The following is an 18175-nucleotide window of genomic DNA, read 5'->3' as shown; positions in this document are numbered from 1 at the left end:
TTCGACTCTATCCTCGAAGTGTCAGAGAGCGATGACCAAGAGACAATATATCCAAGTAATATTATATGAAGACAATACAGCTTACCCTCAGTGACCAACGATGACTTGTACCAAATATAAATCTACTGGGGTCAAGGTTTACATCTATTAAAACAAAAATATCACCCACCACCACCAACAACAACGTGTGTGTGTGTGTGTAGGGTGTTAGTTCATCTCTTCCTCACGTGGCCGAGCTTAAGAAAAAATTGAGCACAAAATGACACAATGAGCTTCCTTAAGGCCGCTGTAGAAGAAATTACAAACATTAACTAAGATGTTTATTTACGACGCCGCTGTTTAATCAACTCCGCCTTTACTAATCTGACTGATCATGTTCTTTAAGCCAGGGATGTTTTTCCTAGTCTGGCTTAACGTAACCAAATGAACAACTCTTGCTCATCCTTATTATCAAAACTTACCATCACAATTATGGTACATATATATCTACATTAACCCAATTATATAAAGAAATTAACCTCCCCAACCCAACCTAACCCAACCCAACCTGACATAACCCAATCTAAACCATGTCCTCAGATACAGAATTACAATGTTGTTGTTCTGTATCGTGGCGTCCTCTTGGTGTACAAAATCTGAACTACACTTTAATAATATCTCAACTGGCTGAAGATACGACCACAGGTGAGGCTGGTAACACACAGGTATGATAATCGATTTGTAAACAGAAGCCTAAAGGTGAACAACACGCTCAAATAATCGAATACTGTCAGATTATCAAGTTCTACTGATTATATTATTAGACCTATGTGATAAATATAGCTTCACACCTCACCAAATAGACCTCACACTTCAACAACCTCCTCACGCTTCAACAAACAACCTCCCCTTCCTTCTTACGCCTCACCCCCCTCCTCCTCACCATCCACCTTACGCCTCAATAAACAAAAACCTCAACAAACAACCTCCTCACGCCTCAACAAACAACCTCCCACTCCTCCTCACACCTCACCATCATTTTCACGCCTCAACAAACAACCTCCTCACACCTCACCAACAAACCTCACGTCTCAAGAAACACCCTCCTGACGCCTCAACAAACGGGTGATACATTCCAGCACCGTGGCTCTCAGACCGGCCTTGCTCACGCTGTAATATCTGGAGACACATTAGGCGGGTAAAAAGTGCCTCCAGGTATTCTATCATGAATATAAACACAGGCTGGGAGCGACACCTGGTTATGCCTGGAGTGTAGTGGATTAAAATGCCGTAGTGTGAGTACAGGGAAGGTTTTGTTTCGGTGCAACACACACACACACACACACACACACACACACACACACAATGCCAGGCTCCTAGAAATGTTGGTGTGAACCTATTTTCTGTGTGTGTCTAAACAAACCAAGATGGAAGGTGGAGTGCATACAGTGTGGCCAGAACAAGTGTGTCGTCTCCTGGAGGTGCACGCGAGTACCTGAAGGGGTGCTGAACTCATTCTCCTGGTGGGGGGGCAGCGTCATCGTGCCTGGGATACATCACATGCCTCTCTAACACTGATGGCGACAATATTTTATTCACACAAGAATTACGAAAAGCGAAACACATTTACCCAACAGCTTAAACATCTCATTAGGTAGTCCAAGAATGCAAATAAAAAAGGCTTACAAAATCCTACTACACAACCCTGGATAAATTCTGTGTGTCCCGGTTAAACTTGGGTGGGACGGACACCTGTAAGGAACGACAGGTATAAATCAATGTGCTCTTTGTTTACTGAAGGTGTGGAGAACATCATTAAAGTAACAATACAGACTACTACTACTACTACTACTACTACTACGCTCATGGAAGCCTAAACACTTGCTCCTGCGGTAGTTCTCCTCACCCAACACCGGTAAGTGGTTGTACAGCCGAATATTAACACAGTCTTGTCACGTCTCTTTGCTGGGAATCCTACCGAGTACTTTTTCCAGTATTCAATAACTAAAAAGCATATCAAAGACGATGTCCCTCAAATATACTAATCTATTTAATACAATAATAAATTTATTCATTTTCTTCCCGTTTATCCATGATTGACAATAATCACTTCAAGACAAAAACGACCTAACGTAGATATATTCAGGTTTACAAATTCATAAATAAAAGTGCTGCTGTAACAAAGTTGGATCATGCACAAGACCCGTCTGTCACGCATTACATGATAGTTAGAACATAAAACATGACCTGCGGTTAACTATGCAAGGAGCAGCGTCAAGCATATACTGTACTACCTCCTAATGTTATCCTGAGATTCGCCTGAAAAATTAACCTGAATATCAATACTGTGGTCAGGTGGTGTGAGTCTTAAAAACCACATAAAGTGAGAGCGTGGAGGTGTCAAGTACACACACACACACACACACACACACACACACACACACACACACACACACACACACACACACACACACACACATACACACACACACCATTAACTCGTGCACTTGGGGTAAAAGCAGACACAGAACTATCTCATAAAACACAAACCTACACCATAATAGAAAGATTTTTTGATGGCAAAAATAAAAAATAAATGAATTTACAACACGTAAAGGCGTCAATGAAGAGTTAAAAGAACAAGGGTGTCTGTTTACATATAAATATTGCAAGACAAACCCCGCTAACTGCATCATTACCTCGACAAATGAAACACTACACGAGACACCAACTGTACTCCTCAGCTATACAATATAACATCAACCACTAAATCATCTAAGTACCGAGATGGATGACCAAGGAATGCTGTTGTCACCTTGATCCTCCACTAACACACTAAAACACGTCATACTCGCCTCTGTGATAAACGACGGAGATGTCTCGCTACCTACACTAATGGACGCCGCCAGTACTGTAGATACAAATGGCATATCTATTATACACGACGGAGAAGTGGAGTACTCACGTGTGGGCAGGAGGCAGGATTCGTCCGTCTTGGGAAGTAGTAGCCTGAGGTCTTCTGGGGGTCACGGCGTCCACTATGCTCTGGAAGTATAGACACAAAGAGTAAAATAATGATGAACATATTAGAATACAGTCACTCCTCCCTCCCTCCGTCACCAACTCACCTCACTATCAGCCTCCTTTGTTATCAATCACTGTTAACCTAGTCCTGTGTTTAGGTTAAATGCCTCTGATTTATAATAGAGTTATATCATTTATTTCAGGCAATTTCACTAGACTGTCTCTTCTCTTCTCATAAACAATAGCTGCCTTCGCCAATGAGACTTGTGTGAATAAAGTTAACAAAAGCGAGTCAGTAAATACTCCTTCCTCACTCAATCTGATTTGCTTTTCTTTGTGCTTCTGTGTATAACAACAAAAGACCCCCAAAAATTGAATTTCTGAGGCAAAGGGCAGCAGGTGGGTCAATAGACACATTTCATAAGAAGTATCACTTGAACTTGGGAGGGCTAACTCCCCTATCGACTCACCCCACTCCCGCGGCAAACTCTCCCCACCACGGAGCCCCAAATCATGTGCAGGTCAAGACCATTCCTGATACCTCATACTTACTGTCGCTTACCACACACACACACACACACACACACACACACTATCTTTCACTGTCATATAAAGTGAAACTGACCCAACAACCATTCCAATCACTCCCGACCGCAAAAGAGAAAATCTAAACGACCATACCAATACTCTCTTATGCTGATTTATAAGTTTTCTCATTAATAATTCCACACAACGACGACTTTCCGGGATCTTAACTACAAGGAATGAGTTTTTATGAACATAGAATGAGTATTGGAAGTTATCGAGTGAGTGGCGTCACGGGTCTTAGTGAGGTGTGACCCCCTCGCCCCCCCCCCACCGTCCGCTTTAATGTAGACTAAATTACAAACCAATAATGTAAGCTATTACGACCCACACTCCCGCTCTCAAATACATTACTCAAAAATCGGGCTCTGTTTCACAAGCGGTGAGAAGGTGAATGAAAACAAAAATCAAAAACAAAAACACACAGACAAGCTTACGACTATGTAAATACAATATGAATACAAACACAAACAGAGTCAGATATACACATGGATACATATTGCTATTGTGAAGGAAAAAAAACACACACACAAACATGCACCTACCTATACCCCCAAACAGCCACACACACACACACACCGAACATTCGTGTATGTATGTAAACATTATTCAGGACATGCAAACAGTAATTACCATAAAGCAGTGGATTAGAGCACATTGCAGGCAACTTGAGCCACGTATCACGACATTCCGCAACACCTGACATACACCACTACCACACACGCCACACAACCCCCACCTCCCCACCCCCAACACAACCATCCTTTCACCCCCACACCCTCTCACCTCCCCAACCCTCCACCACCACTGTAGATAATGAGAAATCAATCCTTACTGGCAAATAAAACCACTAATATCGCGTGACATTACACACAAATATGACCTTAATGTCTTTTACAACTATTTTATGTTCTTACTGAAATATCGAAGTCGCTAAATAATTAAGGGAAGTTATTCGTCTAACAGGCTATTGCGTCGCTTATGGCCTCGGTAGGTGTATACATCACCTGGACGCCATATAAACATTTCTTCTCGCCCTTTACCCGGATCCTTTTTTTTAAGGGGGGAGGGGAGAGGGGGGAGGGGGGGGGGAGTCGCTGGTACCGTACTGCAATGGTCGCCTCGCCTCGCCTAGGTCAGGGCAGTGGCCGACATGCAAACACCAACCAGCCAGCCACATCATTATTCACACCTGGAGGCCCGGCTACCACACACACACAGCCAGACTCATTGCCACACTCATCACCACACTTACCTTCACACTCACCACCACACTCACCACCACAAAAGGGCAGTATTTTATCATCATTTATGGAGTTTTATTTACAAAAGAAATCGTCAAATATTCAGGACTAAACTTATATATAATTCAGACTATATCCATTCAATACGTATCACATTTGTACATAAAATGAACAACTATTTAGCCTTTAAAACAGAGTATTGGATAATATGGCGACCTACCGTAGATCACAGAGCGAACCGAGTGTAGTAAACCAGGGCGTTGGGGAACCGTAGAGTTTACCACACACACACACACACACACACACACACACACACAAACACACCTATACATCTCCCACGAAGGACCGTGCGGTGATAGGAAAAAAATTAAGTCAGTGGAATAATCTGTAGACGAGAGAAAACAACAAAAACAAAACATATAAACAAGAGGGTCAACAAGTGGGGGGAGGGGTAGAGGGGTAGGTGGGAAGAGAGAGGAAAACGCTTGATCAGAAATAAATAATTGGCCAGACACGAGGTTCCAATTAGCGCCACACAAATTCTCTATTTTCCTGGACACTCGAGGGAAGACGATAATTGTTGCCCCACGGCTAAGGGGAGGGGGAGGAGGGGGGTGGGGAAGAAGAAGAAGGAGGGTAACGGAGGAGGGGAGAGGGAAGGGCAGGTATAGGAGACGGAGGGAGGAGTAAGGAAGGGAGGAGTAGGTGGGGTAAAGGGGAGGGGGAGGTAAGGAAAGTAAAGGTGTCTGGGGGGGTGGAGAGGGGGGAGAGAGGACGGGGATAAAACCAGGCAGAAGAAAAAGTCAAGAGGAAAGATTGGTGGGGAGAATTATCAGAGGGAGGGCCAAGGGGGAAGGTGTCAGGGGAGGTTCAGGGGGAGGTTCAGGGGAAAGGTGTCAGGGTGAGTCAAGGGGAAGGTGTCAGGGGAAGGTTCAGGAGGAGGTTCAAGAGGGAAGGTGTCAGGGTCAGGGGGAAAGTGGCAGGGGTGAGGTTCAGGAGGAAGTGTCGGGGAATTGTCAGGGGGAGTCGGGGGAAGGTAGGAGAAGGTGCCGGGGAAGGTATCAGGGGGAAGGTATCAGGGGAAGGTATCAGGGAGAACGTGTCAGGGGAAGGTGTCAGGGGAAGGTGTCAGGGGAGGTTCAGGGGGGAAGCTGTCAGGGTGAGTCAGGGGAAGGTGTCAGGGAAGGTTCAGGAGGAGGTTCAAGAGGGAAGGTGTCAGGGTCAGGGGGAAAGTGGCAGGTGAGGTTCAGGGGAAGTGTCGGGGAATTGTCAGGGGGAGTCGGGGGAAGGTATCAGGGAGAAGGTGTCATTTGGGAAGGTATCAGGGGAAGGTATCAGGGGGAAGGTATCGGGAGAACGTGTCAGGGGGAAGGTGTCAGGGGAAGGCGTCAGGGGAAGGTATCAGGGGGAAGGTATCGGGGAAGGTATTAGGGGGAAGGTGTTAGGTGGGGAAGGTGTTAGGGGAAGGTATCAGGGGAAGGTATCAGGAGAAGTTATCAGGAGGTGTCAAGGGAAGGCATCAGGAAAAGTATCAGTGGGAAAGTCAGAAGAAGGTATTCTCTCTCTCTCTCTCTCTCTCTCTCTCTCGTGCGTATATGTTCATTTGTTTACCGATTCACTGGAGTCGACTCCCCCCCCAAGGACAAGAGTGGAACGTGCCGGAGAATAATGGAACCTTAAACCGAGGAAAAAATAAAAGTGGAGATGAGAGAATGTAACAGTATGTGAGCAAGGAATACGAGAGAGAGCGATTGAAGATAATTTGAAAGAGAACGAGAAAAAAAGAGAACGAAAGAGAGAGAGAGAGAGAGAGAGAGAGAGAGAGAGAGAGAGAGAGAGAGAGAGAGAGAGAGATGGGTGACAGACTGAAAGAACGGGGAAAACCCAGAGGAAAAAAAGTGTTTCCTTTTTTTCCCTAATCTCTCTCTCTCTCTCTCTCTCGTGGAGGAGGAGGAGAGTAGACCCTAGGAGTGGTCATTAGTACAGACCTCCAATACACAAAACAAGGTCTGGCCACCAGCAATACAGCTCACAGTTTGTGGCTCTTAAGTCTGAGAAACTTCCATGATAAAAGGCCAACCAACAAATCCTCTCACTTTAACGTGTTGCACAGCTCTCGTCTCTGAACTGTGCATGTAGACGACAACAAACTACGAGAGGTGAGGAGAGTAAATACTGTACTACAATTCCCTTATCAACCAAGACACCCTGATGAACGTAGGACAGACGATGAGGGACGACTGGACAAGCACTGGGCAGGGAAATATATAAATCTTGATGATAATAAAAACAAATAAAACAAACTAACACAAATGCTTCGTACGGTAAGAAAAATAAATAAATTAATAAAAATAAACTTATAGAAAAACACTTATAAAAATCATAATTAATTAACCTGAGAATAAATCATAATTAATATACCTGAGAAAACACAGACTGTTAATTGATCTAATACAAGTTATCACACTGAAAAAATAAATAAAAATATTTGATGGGGTACAAAAATAAATCAAAATCAAGACAATATCAGAAAGAAACTTAAGAAGGAAAGATAAGATGTATAAACGATAGGGGGAAAAATATTTACTTAACCAAGGAGAGTTCTTACTCTCCTTGGTTAAGTAAAGGGAAGAGAAATATGTTCAGGTGTTGTAAATTATTATTCCTCTCTCTCTCTCTCTCTCTCTCTCTCTCTCTCTCTCTCTCTCTCTCTCTCTCCAGGGCATTTATCAGCACCCTCCTTCTTTTACTCTTTTTTTCTCTTGGATCATCCTTGTTCTCTTCTTTCTCATTCTCTCACATTTCCTCCCTCCCTCCCTCCCTCCCACTCGCCCATCCACCCTCCCTTTCCCACAAACTCTCCCACTAACTCCCTGCCTTCTTCCTCCCTACCCACCCACCCACCAACTCTCCTCCCTTTTCCCACTCTCCTCCCTTTTCCCACTCCACTACTTCCATCCTCCCTCTCCCCACCCACTCCCTCCTCTCCCACCCACCTCCTCCTCTCCCACCCACTCTCCTCTCATCTCACCACTCCCCCTCCCTCCTCCACACTCTCTCCTTGGACCACCAAACAATTACAGAGATGACAGTCTGGGACGCCGCCTCCTAATATTTATCCGTGGGACCCTCGCACAATTATCGCAAGCCTCCTCCACTAATTGGTCAGTTGATGACAATTAGACGCGACGAGGGAGAGCCACAGGAGAGTTGAGGGAGAGGGAGGGGCGGAGCTGTGAGAGAGAGGGGAGAGGGAGAGGGGAGTGTGTGTGTGTGTGTGTGTGTGTGTGTGAGAGAGAGAGAGAGAGAGAGAGAGGAAGGGTGGAATCTGTGTGTGTGTGTGTGTGTGTGTGTGTGTGATGGGGGGGAAGTGGAGTCAGGGTCAGGGAGTGAGAGAGACATAGAAAAGGGGAAGGGCAGAATCAGTGAGATGGGTAGACAGAAAGATGGATGAATGGATGGAGGGAGGGAGGGAGGGAGGGAGGGAGGGAAGGAGAGGTAAGAGGAAGAAAAGAGGAAGAGAAAAAAGGAAGGAAAGATGAGGAGGATAAAAGATGAAGGAGGAGAAGTAGGAAAAGGGAAGGCTGGTGGAGGAAAAATGAGGAGGGAGGAGTACGAGGAAAATAGGGGTAAAGGAAGGGGTGAGGAAAAGGGTGAGGGAAGGGGTGAGGGAGACGGGGTAGTGGCCTTCAAACCAAAATACAATGACACAATATTTACATGGTCAACACAGGGTGATATCTGAGTCAGCGAGTGGCGTCCGTCCACTACCTGCCTGCTGGGGGCCTGGGCTACCGCTGTGTTCCTCGCCGTCAGCAGAACAACGAGGTCTTTACACACACACACACACACACACACACACACACACACACACACACACACTCCTCCACAGTTGCGAACTCTTACGACACTTGTTTAACTCTTTACGAGACGTTAACGAGACTATTTATGAAGCTTCCTCTACGAGACACTTAACGAGGCATTATGAAGCTTCATCCACGAGACACTTAACGAGGCACTTATGAAGCTTCCTCGACGAAGTTGGTCGCTCTAATTAATCCCTTGAGTACGACACCAACCCTGAGTACAATTACTTTCCATTTTGAATAAAACATGCGCCCCCACTGAGTACAATACACTAAACCCTAGAGTACGCCGCCTTAACCCTTACAATACAGTGAACAACGCCCCTAAATGTGGTCATACTGTAGTTTAAGGGGTTAATGTCATCATAGTTAAGGGGTAAAACTCATTGTATTTAAAGGGTTAGTCATCTTACTTAAGGTGTGCAAGTCATCACATTAAAGGGGCTTAAGTCACTTAGATAACAAAAATAAATAAATAAATAAAATTGGTGACGAAAACTATAACAACAATCATACGAATCAGTGGATAAAATATTTAACGTTATCAACACGGGTAATAATTAACTCAATACTTATGATGATAAATAAAATAAATAATGGCAGGTAATGAATCAGCTGATGGCCTGGTCAACACTGGCAGCCATAACTCGACAACAATGTCTTTTGGATCAGTGAGGTATTGTAGAAATAACCTGAGTTACCCGGCCAAACAAGGCCCTCTGGCGGTCCTACACAAGGGAATAGCTGTAGCAGGCCAATTAACTCCCTTAACTGCCCCTTGGCCATCGTTGGTCAATTACATTAGTCTTTGTGTTAATCTAATCCCGAGTAAAGCTGTGTTACTAATTGCCAAATGTCATTATCTGGCAGGAGGCGGGGCGCGTTCGGACCAGCCCAGCTGACCCGGTCTTCGTCTCGGTGATCTTTAACGGCGCCTCTATTGGGCGGAAGGAGATATTTTTCCTCGTCATTTGGACAATTTAACAGGTAATTATATGAATAAAAGTCCGTATCTATTAAACTTACATGTTTTCATAAGCTATTGGTGTATACTATTAACTTAATTCACTATTTCCTTTATTTACAGATGCTATCAATTGGTACAGTAAATGTTTACCTATAGGGTCACTCTAATTTACATTTCTGTGTTGACATAAAGACGAGCTTGGGTCTGACTGTTGGTTCATCGGTGTGTGGGGACGGCCGCTCGCCCCATAATAATAATTAAGATAGTTTACTCAACCATTTTTACCGCGGAATTAATAAAACATCGAGCAGTACAACCAAATTATATTTCTCCCAAGAATCACGCGTCTGAAAAATGCTTAAATTATGTTGACCGTTCATAATTGAATTAATTTTGTTTGAATATACTCGCGCACAGGGATGTCATTTTACGCTTCGGCGGTCTGCGTTTCAATTATATTACAACGTAAGACTTTTCGGGACCCTTGCTCGTGGGGTGGAGTGATGATGAAGGTGAAGGGGGTGGGGGGAAGAGTGCAGAATTCCGAAGGGAGGGGGTGAGGGAAAGGCTTGGAGAAGGGTAGAGAATTAAGGAAGGAGAGAGATTAAGATTTCAGAGAGAGAGAGAGAGAGAGAGAGAGAGAGAGAGAGAGAGAGAGAGAGAGAGAGAGAGAGAGAGAGAGAGAGAGAGAGAGAGAGAGAGAGAGAGAGAGAGAGAGAGAGAGGTGAGTTTGAGGAATGGCTGATGGTAAGGTTAAAATGCCTGGCCGGAGAAGGGAGTGCGATTAAGGTTAGGTTATGATCCACATTTAGGATAGGTGTGTGAGGGTTAGGGAAGAGGATAAGTAAAGGCACAGGTATGGGATGCGAACGGAGTGTAAGGGCAGTGAGTGGCAAGTTACTGATTAAGGAAGGGGGTGACGGATGCTGTGTGTCTGAGGAGGTGTAGAAAGGCTTATGGGAATCAAGGGCTTCGGGGGGGGGGAGGTGTTGAAAATAGTAAGGCTGTGGTGAAGAAGCAGGTAAAAAAACAGAGAAGAACGGGGAAGAGAGGAAAGAAAAGGAGAAGAGAACAAGGAAGAAAAGAAAGAAAGGAGAGGAAAAGACGGCAAGAACACTCCCTCAAGATATATGCAAACACTTCTACAGTAATAAACAAAGGAAGGTTCTTAATTAAAACTCCTCCCTACCATTCTTCTTGTTTCTTGCCCCGTACATATTTCTGGTGCCTTCTGCATTACCTTGGCCCGTAGCACAAGTGTAATAAATGACTCCTACACCCACATGATGGCCTCAAGAACACGTGTATTCATATTAAGACTTTGAGGGGTGTGGTGATGGTCCCTCCAGGCTGTGTGTGTGTCGGTAGATGACGATGTAAACAAAACACAAAGATATTTTACACTGAGATACAAAGGCACATAGAAACGATGCTCTAAGTATCACGCCTTTAGTCTCACACACACATACACACACAAGACTGGTAAATTGTTTCAACTAACTATCTCCTCTCCTATCCATGACAAGCCCGAATAATGAAAGAACAACAAACTTTAACGTCTGTGTAAACGAACGTCCGAACATTATATGAAAATCGTCTAATTAATGCAGGAAAAAATATGAAGTCAGTAGTAGACCCGAGAAAATAAAAACGAAATAAAAAAAAGAGAGAGGCATTTTTCCTTCAGCCTAATAGAGGAAAACTCTCCAGTGCGCGAACCTGGGAGCAGCAGTTAAAGAATTATAATAAGCCAGAGGTCCTGAGGGAGCAGAGCCCGTGTGCCCCTGACGAGTAATACGAGTGTCCTGTTACCATAATGAAGCGGCAGCCCACTGTACCACCACGGTAAAGATCCCTCGGTCAACACACTGCCAGAGGAAGGGGGGGTAAGACGATGGCTGTTGTCACTAATGAGGAAAAAATAGAGAAGACAGAATGGAAGAAAAGGCAGAAAAAAATGCTAACCAAGATGTTACTTAAATAGGTAAACATAAGACTAAACAGCTTAGCTTACTCTTGTGTACTTGCGTGTTGAGCGGGTTTATCTGTTAGTACCTGGACACGTGAACACTTTACTTCCCTGCGTGTGACACTTCCTCACTAAAAAAAACTTTCCGTATCAACAAGTACTACTGCTGATGTTTCCAAACTTGCTGACCAAACCTCCACAGCACGTCGACATGAACGCCTGGTGTGAAGGTAAATAAGCTGAGAATCTTTAACTTAATGTGTTGACTTAGAAAACTCATGAATGCCGGAGAAAAGAGAGAGACAGATAAACACCGACTGCTAATAACAACAATTGGCCAGAAGTAAGAACAACCGTCGTGGTGTGACAGAAGCCAGGTATGCTGATATTTATCCAGATGGAGGTAATGGATTTTCTTTTTTTTACTATAAATCACCATAATCTACCGAAATTTGCTGCCGGAAGCTTGTAGGTGGAGAAAAACTAGCAGTGAAACAGAGGTGTGGCAGAGTAAGTGCAGCCCCGGGGCGTCCAGTAACACACCAACTTACGTGTGAAAGAAAACGTCCACCGGTATGAAAGGTATGTTGAGAGGAATGGCGAGTGACCCAGTGTGTAGAAAAAGTGCGTAGAGGCAGAGGTAGGAGAGAAAGGCCCACCCCCCCCAAAAAAAGGTTGTGAGACGGTACAAGAGAGAAGGGGAGTTATGAGACCAAAAAACAGTAAGGGGGAGAGTGTGAGGAGCGGGGTATGAATACTGACGAGGCGCCGGGCACAGTCTGGTGAAAGAAGGCGACCTTTGTTTAGGTTCAAGCCCCCGTTCAGGATTATGACTGAGTGGTGGTGGGTATTCATGTGAACGATTACCCATAGATACTCACAGTAAGGTGTACACTCAACGAATGCAAGCGCCTCCGGCAAACCATTACGGAAATTTGCATCACTTCAAAGGCTCGCCCTCTACCTTCACACGGTCTGGCATCCCTACTCTTCATAGATGCTGTTGAAACCGTATCGATTTAAAACATGAGATTTTTTCCCCCCAATGACAGAGATCGTTACTAAGAATACAATAATGCATATCTTGAAATATCGGTGGGTTCATGCAAATGGGGGACACAAGTGGAAGACTGGGCAAAGGGGAATCTATAGGTAATGTTGAAAGCTACGAGTGAAGCAATGTGTTGTGACAGGCGCGGTTGAGAGAGTTACGAGTGTTGTAATGTTCAGCATCTCGCCTCCCCTTGCAAGGTGAAACTAACGGATGGTTTCTTTATACACTTTGCTTCTGCTTCCCGACAGTCATTGGGGACGTGGGTTTTAATAGATTGGGGATCGAATTCCTGGGTGATGGTAAGATTACCGTTAACGATTGTCCAGTCTTCCCCCATGCCACCTGGCCATACACTTCACTAACTCAGGGTGTGGTTATATTGGTGTGACGCTTTCTACACCTTCAGCAAATCACCCTCAAATCACCATCCTCGAACAATCTTTGCAACCATTATCATTAGCATCATCACTACCGTCTTACTAAGAACTCAACATAGTGCAACAAAGACCCCTCCCCGTCTCCCAATACTTGAGGTAGATTCTGCACAGTCATTGTTTGATTACAGGAAGTGACATCTGGACACAGTTACAGACACGTGTAGTACAGTCCAGAACAACTACCATAATGTTCACCGCTGGAAACTACCTGAACACGAGTTGACGGAAGATACGTCCTTCAGACCTCTCTACAGTACGACCAAAAGCCCGAGAACTTGAGATAAATACCACACCTCGAAGACTTAACATAATGGAGAAATGAAAACCTAGAGCCGTATAATTTGGTTGTACAGTCACCTGGACGACTAGATGGATGATAATTACCTCAGGTCAAACACCCCGTCACCACCCAACTCTTCTCTAACTTTACCCCAATTGATTCTCTCTCTTCCCTCACCCATCCTGCCACTTCCCTCATCCATCCTGCGCCTTCACTTACCCATCCTGCCCCTTCCATCTCCTATCCACCCAAAACAGATGCGAGGATAGACATTACCAAGCTTCCCTCTCCCTTCCCTCTACTCACCTACACGAGAGGACAAATATCTACCATCCCATGCTGCATCCAACTATCCCTTTCCCTCCCTCTTTCCATCCTAAACACCTCTCGTATAACCCATCCCATGCAGGCAACACACTCACCTCCTTTTAAACCACCACCACAAACCACCACTACCACCACCCACCACCACCAATACCACCACCAAAACTACACCACCAACACCACCACTACACGCACCACCATCAGGTAGGAAGGGAAAGCCAGCTACGGTGAGTACATGTGTCTGCTATGTCTGAGTACTGTAAGACTATCCTGGGACATCACTGGGATTACCTACACCAAAACAAAAGCAAGTCGAAGAGTACACACACACAACTTGCCTTTCTGCTCCCAAGACGTCCTAGACTCGCAAAAAAAAAGTGGGGGCAGAGGGAAGGGGTCACAGCTTTAATTTATCCTAACAAAACATCAAGTACACTCTCGGTGCAATTTTGACTTCATTCATTCTTTCATATTACAGTATTAGATGAAGGAAGTCAGGCCTATTCATTCATCCAGACTTCTATCTTCACTTACATCTTCATATGTCAGGTGTTAGTCGACAAACTCTGACGTATCAATTAAGTGTTGCCAATAAGATTCATTTCTCACGTCACTAGTTAAGGGGGGACGGGAGAGGATGGGGAGGGGATGGGAGAGGGGGAAGAAGGAGGGGGAGGAGGTAAGGAGGAGGGACGGGGGGGGGAGGAGGGAGGATGAGGGAAGGAGGGAACGGAAGAGGAGAGGTGGAAGGGGTGGAGATGGGGGTGGTGGAGAGGAAGGAGTCGATGGAGGGGAAAGGGGCGGTGAAGGTGGGACAGTAGAAGGAGAGGGGGTGAGGAGGGGAAATAAAGAGGGAGAGGGAACAGGGGAAGGAGAGAGGGGGCGAGGGAGAGTGAGGGAGGGGTAAAATATATCAGCAGGAACCTTTAAAAATCTTGCCCCCTCCCCCTTCCCCCGCCCCCTCCCCCCTTCCTCCCCCTCCCCTTTCCCAGGCCTCTCCTACGAGTAGTTCTCCAGCACATTAATTCACCCACCAGTAACTCTAATCTTATGCCGCCTGATGGGGAAAATAAGTTTGAGGAATAGGAAAGAAAGGATGTAGATGGTAGATAGCGGAGAGAGAGAGAGAGAGAGAGAGAGAGAGAGAGAGAGAGAGAGAGAGAGAGAGAGAGAGTCTACCTAGAACTTAATCTCAAAATCTACCGTCTTGCACACTCTTAATTACACCCTCATGAATCTTAATCCCGTAGATCCGAGAAGCTTCCGGGGAGAGGGGGAAAGGGAGAGGGGGAGAGGGGGAGGTAGGGCACGGGAGTGAGGTAGGGAGAGAAAGAGTAACGGAGAGGGAGAGAATCTAGCAGAGAGAGAGAGAGAGTCTAGCAAAGGGGGAAAGTCGGGAAGAGGGAGTAGGAGAGAGAGAGAGAGGGGTGGCAAAGAAGGAGAGATGGAGTAGCTTTGATGGAGAGGAGGGTAGAGGTAAGGAGAGGGTAGTAAGGAGGAAGGGGAGAGTTAGGGAGAGAAAGTCGGGGAGTGAGCGGAAGAGGTAGGGACGGGGTGGGAGAAGAGAGAGAGAGAGAGAGGAACAGAGATGGACAATACGGGAAATAAATAAAAAATAAAACATGAAAAGGAATAATATAAGCAGCAGTAAATAATAACAACAATAATAACAACAATAACAACAACACTAATAATAATAATAATAATAATAATAATAATAATAATAATAATAATAATAATAATAATAGTAGTAATAATAATAATAATAATAATAATAATAATAATAATAATAATACATTCAATAATTCAACCTCCCTTATCTCTTTTTAGTTCAATACTTTATGGCAAAAATTACAATATCTGACAAACTCTGAAATAATACAACTTGTCATATTCTTGTCATGAGTTGTACTGTAGCCTAAACCAGAACCCTTTAATAATACTACATAAAGCTTGTTAATTTAATATAACTGTATTGATAATCTGTAGTAAAAATAATATGCAATATATTGTATGGACCACCTGAAGAATCGCCACCCCACGGCTTATTTCACCTGAACATTAACCACCCTAACCTAACCTAACGCTAACCTAACCTAACCTCATCCTATCCAAATAGCGTTAGGGTGGTTAATCTTCAGGTGAAATACGCTGGGATGGAGATCAATAAAAATGGCGAACAACGGAATTAATGCTATGATAATATTTAAATAACCAAAAACACTGATTTAATCAGCTGCCTTAACCAGTAAATAAAAAAATCGATGGTCGTCTTATTCTCATTGTACAAAGACAAATGACATCAAGGTTTACACACACACACACACACACACACACACACCCGACCAACTGCCGACAATATTACCGAAGACCTGCCAGAGGAGAGAACCAACTGCGGGAGGGAGGGAGTGACCGAGGCCACGGCCAGACCCACACCTCGGAACACGGGGCCGACCGTAGCTGGCGGCAGCGCAGGACAACGAGCGTTAGGACACCGTCTTGTTCTTGAATACTAAGTTCATTTAGCCCAAGATAATGGTTCTTCCCTGGGCACCCTAAGTGGCTGGGGGACACGAAAAAGGTGAAATTGGAGAGAATGCGATGTGATATCCGATTTTTCCTCTTCACTTCTTTATATTTCTCCTTCTGTGTAACTTTTTTTTTAAGACGTCATACATACGAGACGTGAGTAATTAGGTTGTGAGTTCTGAGTGAGTTCCAGTGAATAATGAAGAGGGAGGAGCAAGGTTTAGTGGTTGGTGGGAGTGAGGGAGAGAGAAAGGCAGAGAGGGAGACAGGGAGTGAGGGAGAGTAGCGTGTACTGGCTGGCGGTTGGTGGTGTCTCTTGGGGGGAAAAAGTAACTTATATATCTTCTTTCTCCTGGACTTTAATTCTTACAAAAAACTGGTCTAAATAGGTCAGACGACATGTAAAGCTTATACTATTCTTTTCTTTCCTGACGCGTTGTGTGTGTGTGTGTTTATACGAAATAAAAAAAATACATTATATTTACTCCCCAGTGAATCCTAACTTCACTATCTATATAATTATAACATTCTTAAACCCTATCACAGCTTTATCAATGTTATACTTCCTTCTATAATCCCAGTTACTAACAACAAATATAATCTAAACACATTTTCTAATCATTAATCCATATCTACCTGACAGTCTACCTTATCAGTCTACCAACATGAGATAGTTTAACTCTTTCAAATAAGAGTTAAAATCCATCAGTAAACATAAATAAAACATAATAACTCATTCACAAGTAAACACATGTAAGCAAAACAAACAATCCGTTACCAGTGGAAAAAAAAAATATTCATCATCCAGGTCTTAAAAGTCCAACATTAAGCTGACAAAAAGCTTTAAAAAAAACTAACGTCCTATAAGAGACAAAAACACTATATAATCAAAACATCCAAACACAGTAAACGAAATACCTATCCCCCACACAATATTGCTCCGGAAACTCTACGGAGACAAATAATAATAATAATAATAATACAAAAAAAAATAGCCACTTCACTAAATCACCTTAGGTGTTCTCAAGTCCAACTCAAGGTAATCTATGACATCAAGGTAATCAATGACATCAAGGTATCCTGATATCAGAATTGTATTAAGTCATTTATAAATAATGTATATTTTAATGCCGTATAAAGTTTGGTAGGGTGACGTTAGGTTAGGTTAGGTTAGGATTGGTGATGGTTGGTTAGATTACGATAAATATAGTTAGGATTAGGGGAGGTTATATCAGGTTAGGAAAGGATAAGTCAAGTTAGATTAATTCAAGTTAAGGTGTGGTAGGTAAGTTAGGTTAAGTTAGTTTAGATAAAGATAGGTTAAGTTAGATGGGATTATAGTCGTACCTGAATTAAGTTTCAACTAACCTAGGTCCTCAACCCAGCCTTATTAAGCAGCGCGTTAATTCATCATCACCTGGATAACTTCAACTAGTTTTATCTACCAGTCCATAATACAAGGTATGTGTGTGTTACCTGACCCTCCCTATTATAGTGTCTGGATGCTTCACCTCCCCCCTCCCCCACGACCTATTAGTGCCGATAAGGAGGGACAGCTACTACCACTACCACTAATTACTACTACTACTACCACTAATTACTACTACTACTTCTATGATGAGAAATTAACACACCCCTAACGAAAACTACTACAAAAACTCTCTCTCTCTCTCTCTCAAACGAGTCGAGTGTCGAGAAATTAAATTAAATATCTAATGGACACAGCGCAGAGAGACATCTGAGACGTAGCGAAAGAGAGAGAGAGCATAAGTGTGGTGTTAGTATGCTCCTGACTATGCCCCTGAGTATGCTATAATGTGTTTTAGGTGTTAGCATTATTGGTGGAGTATGCTGACATGAATATCGATCCGTACGCCATCGTGAGGATACGGTCGAGGAATACAGGATAGGAACACA

Source organism: Homarus americanus, unplaced genomic scaffold, assembly GCF_018991925.1.
Source record: "Homarus americanus isolate GMGI-L3 unplaced genomic scaffold, GMGI_Hamer_2.0 scaffold30231, whole genome shotgun sequence".
Taxonomy (NCBI): Eukaryota; Metazoa; Arthropoda; class Malacostraca; order Decapoda; family Nephropidae; genus Homarus; species Homarus americanus.
Note: the sequence above shows the minus strand (reverse complement) of the source record.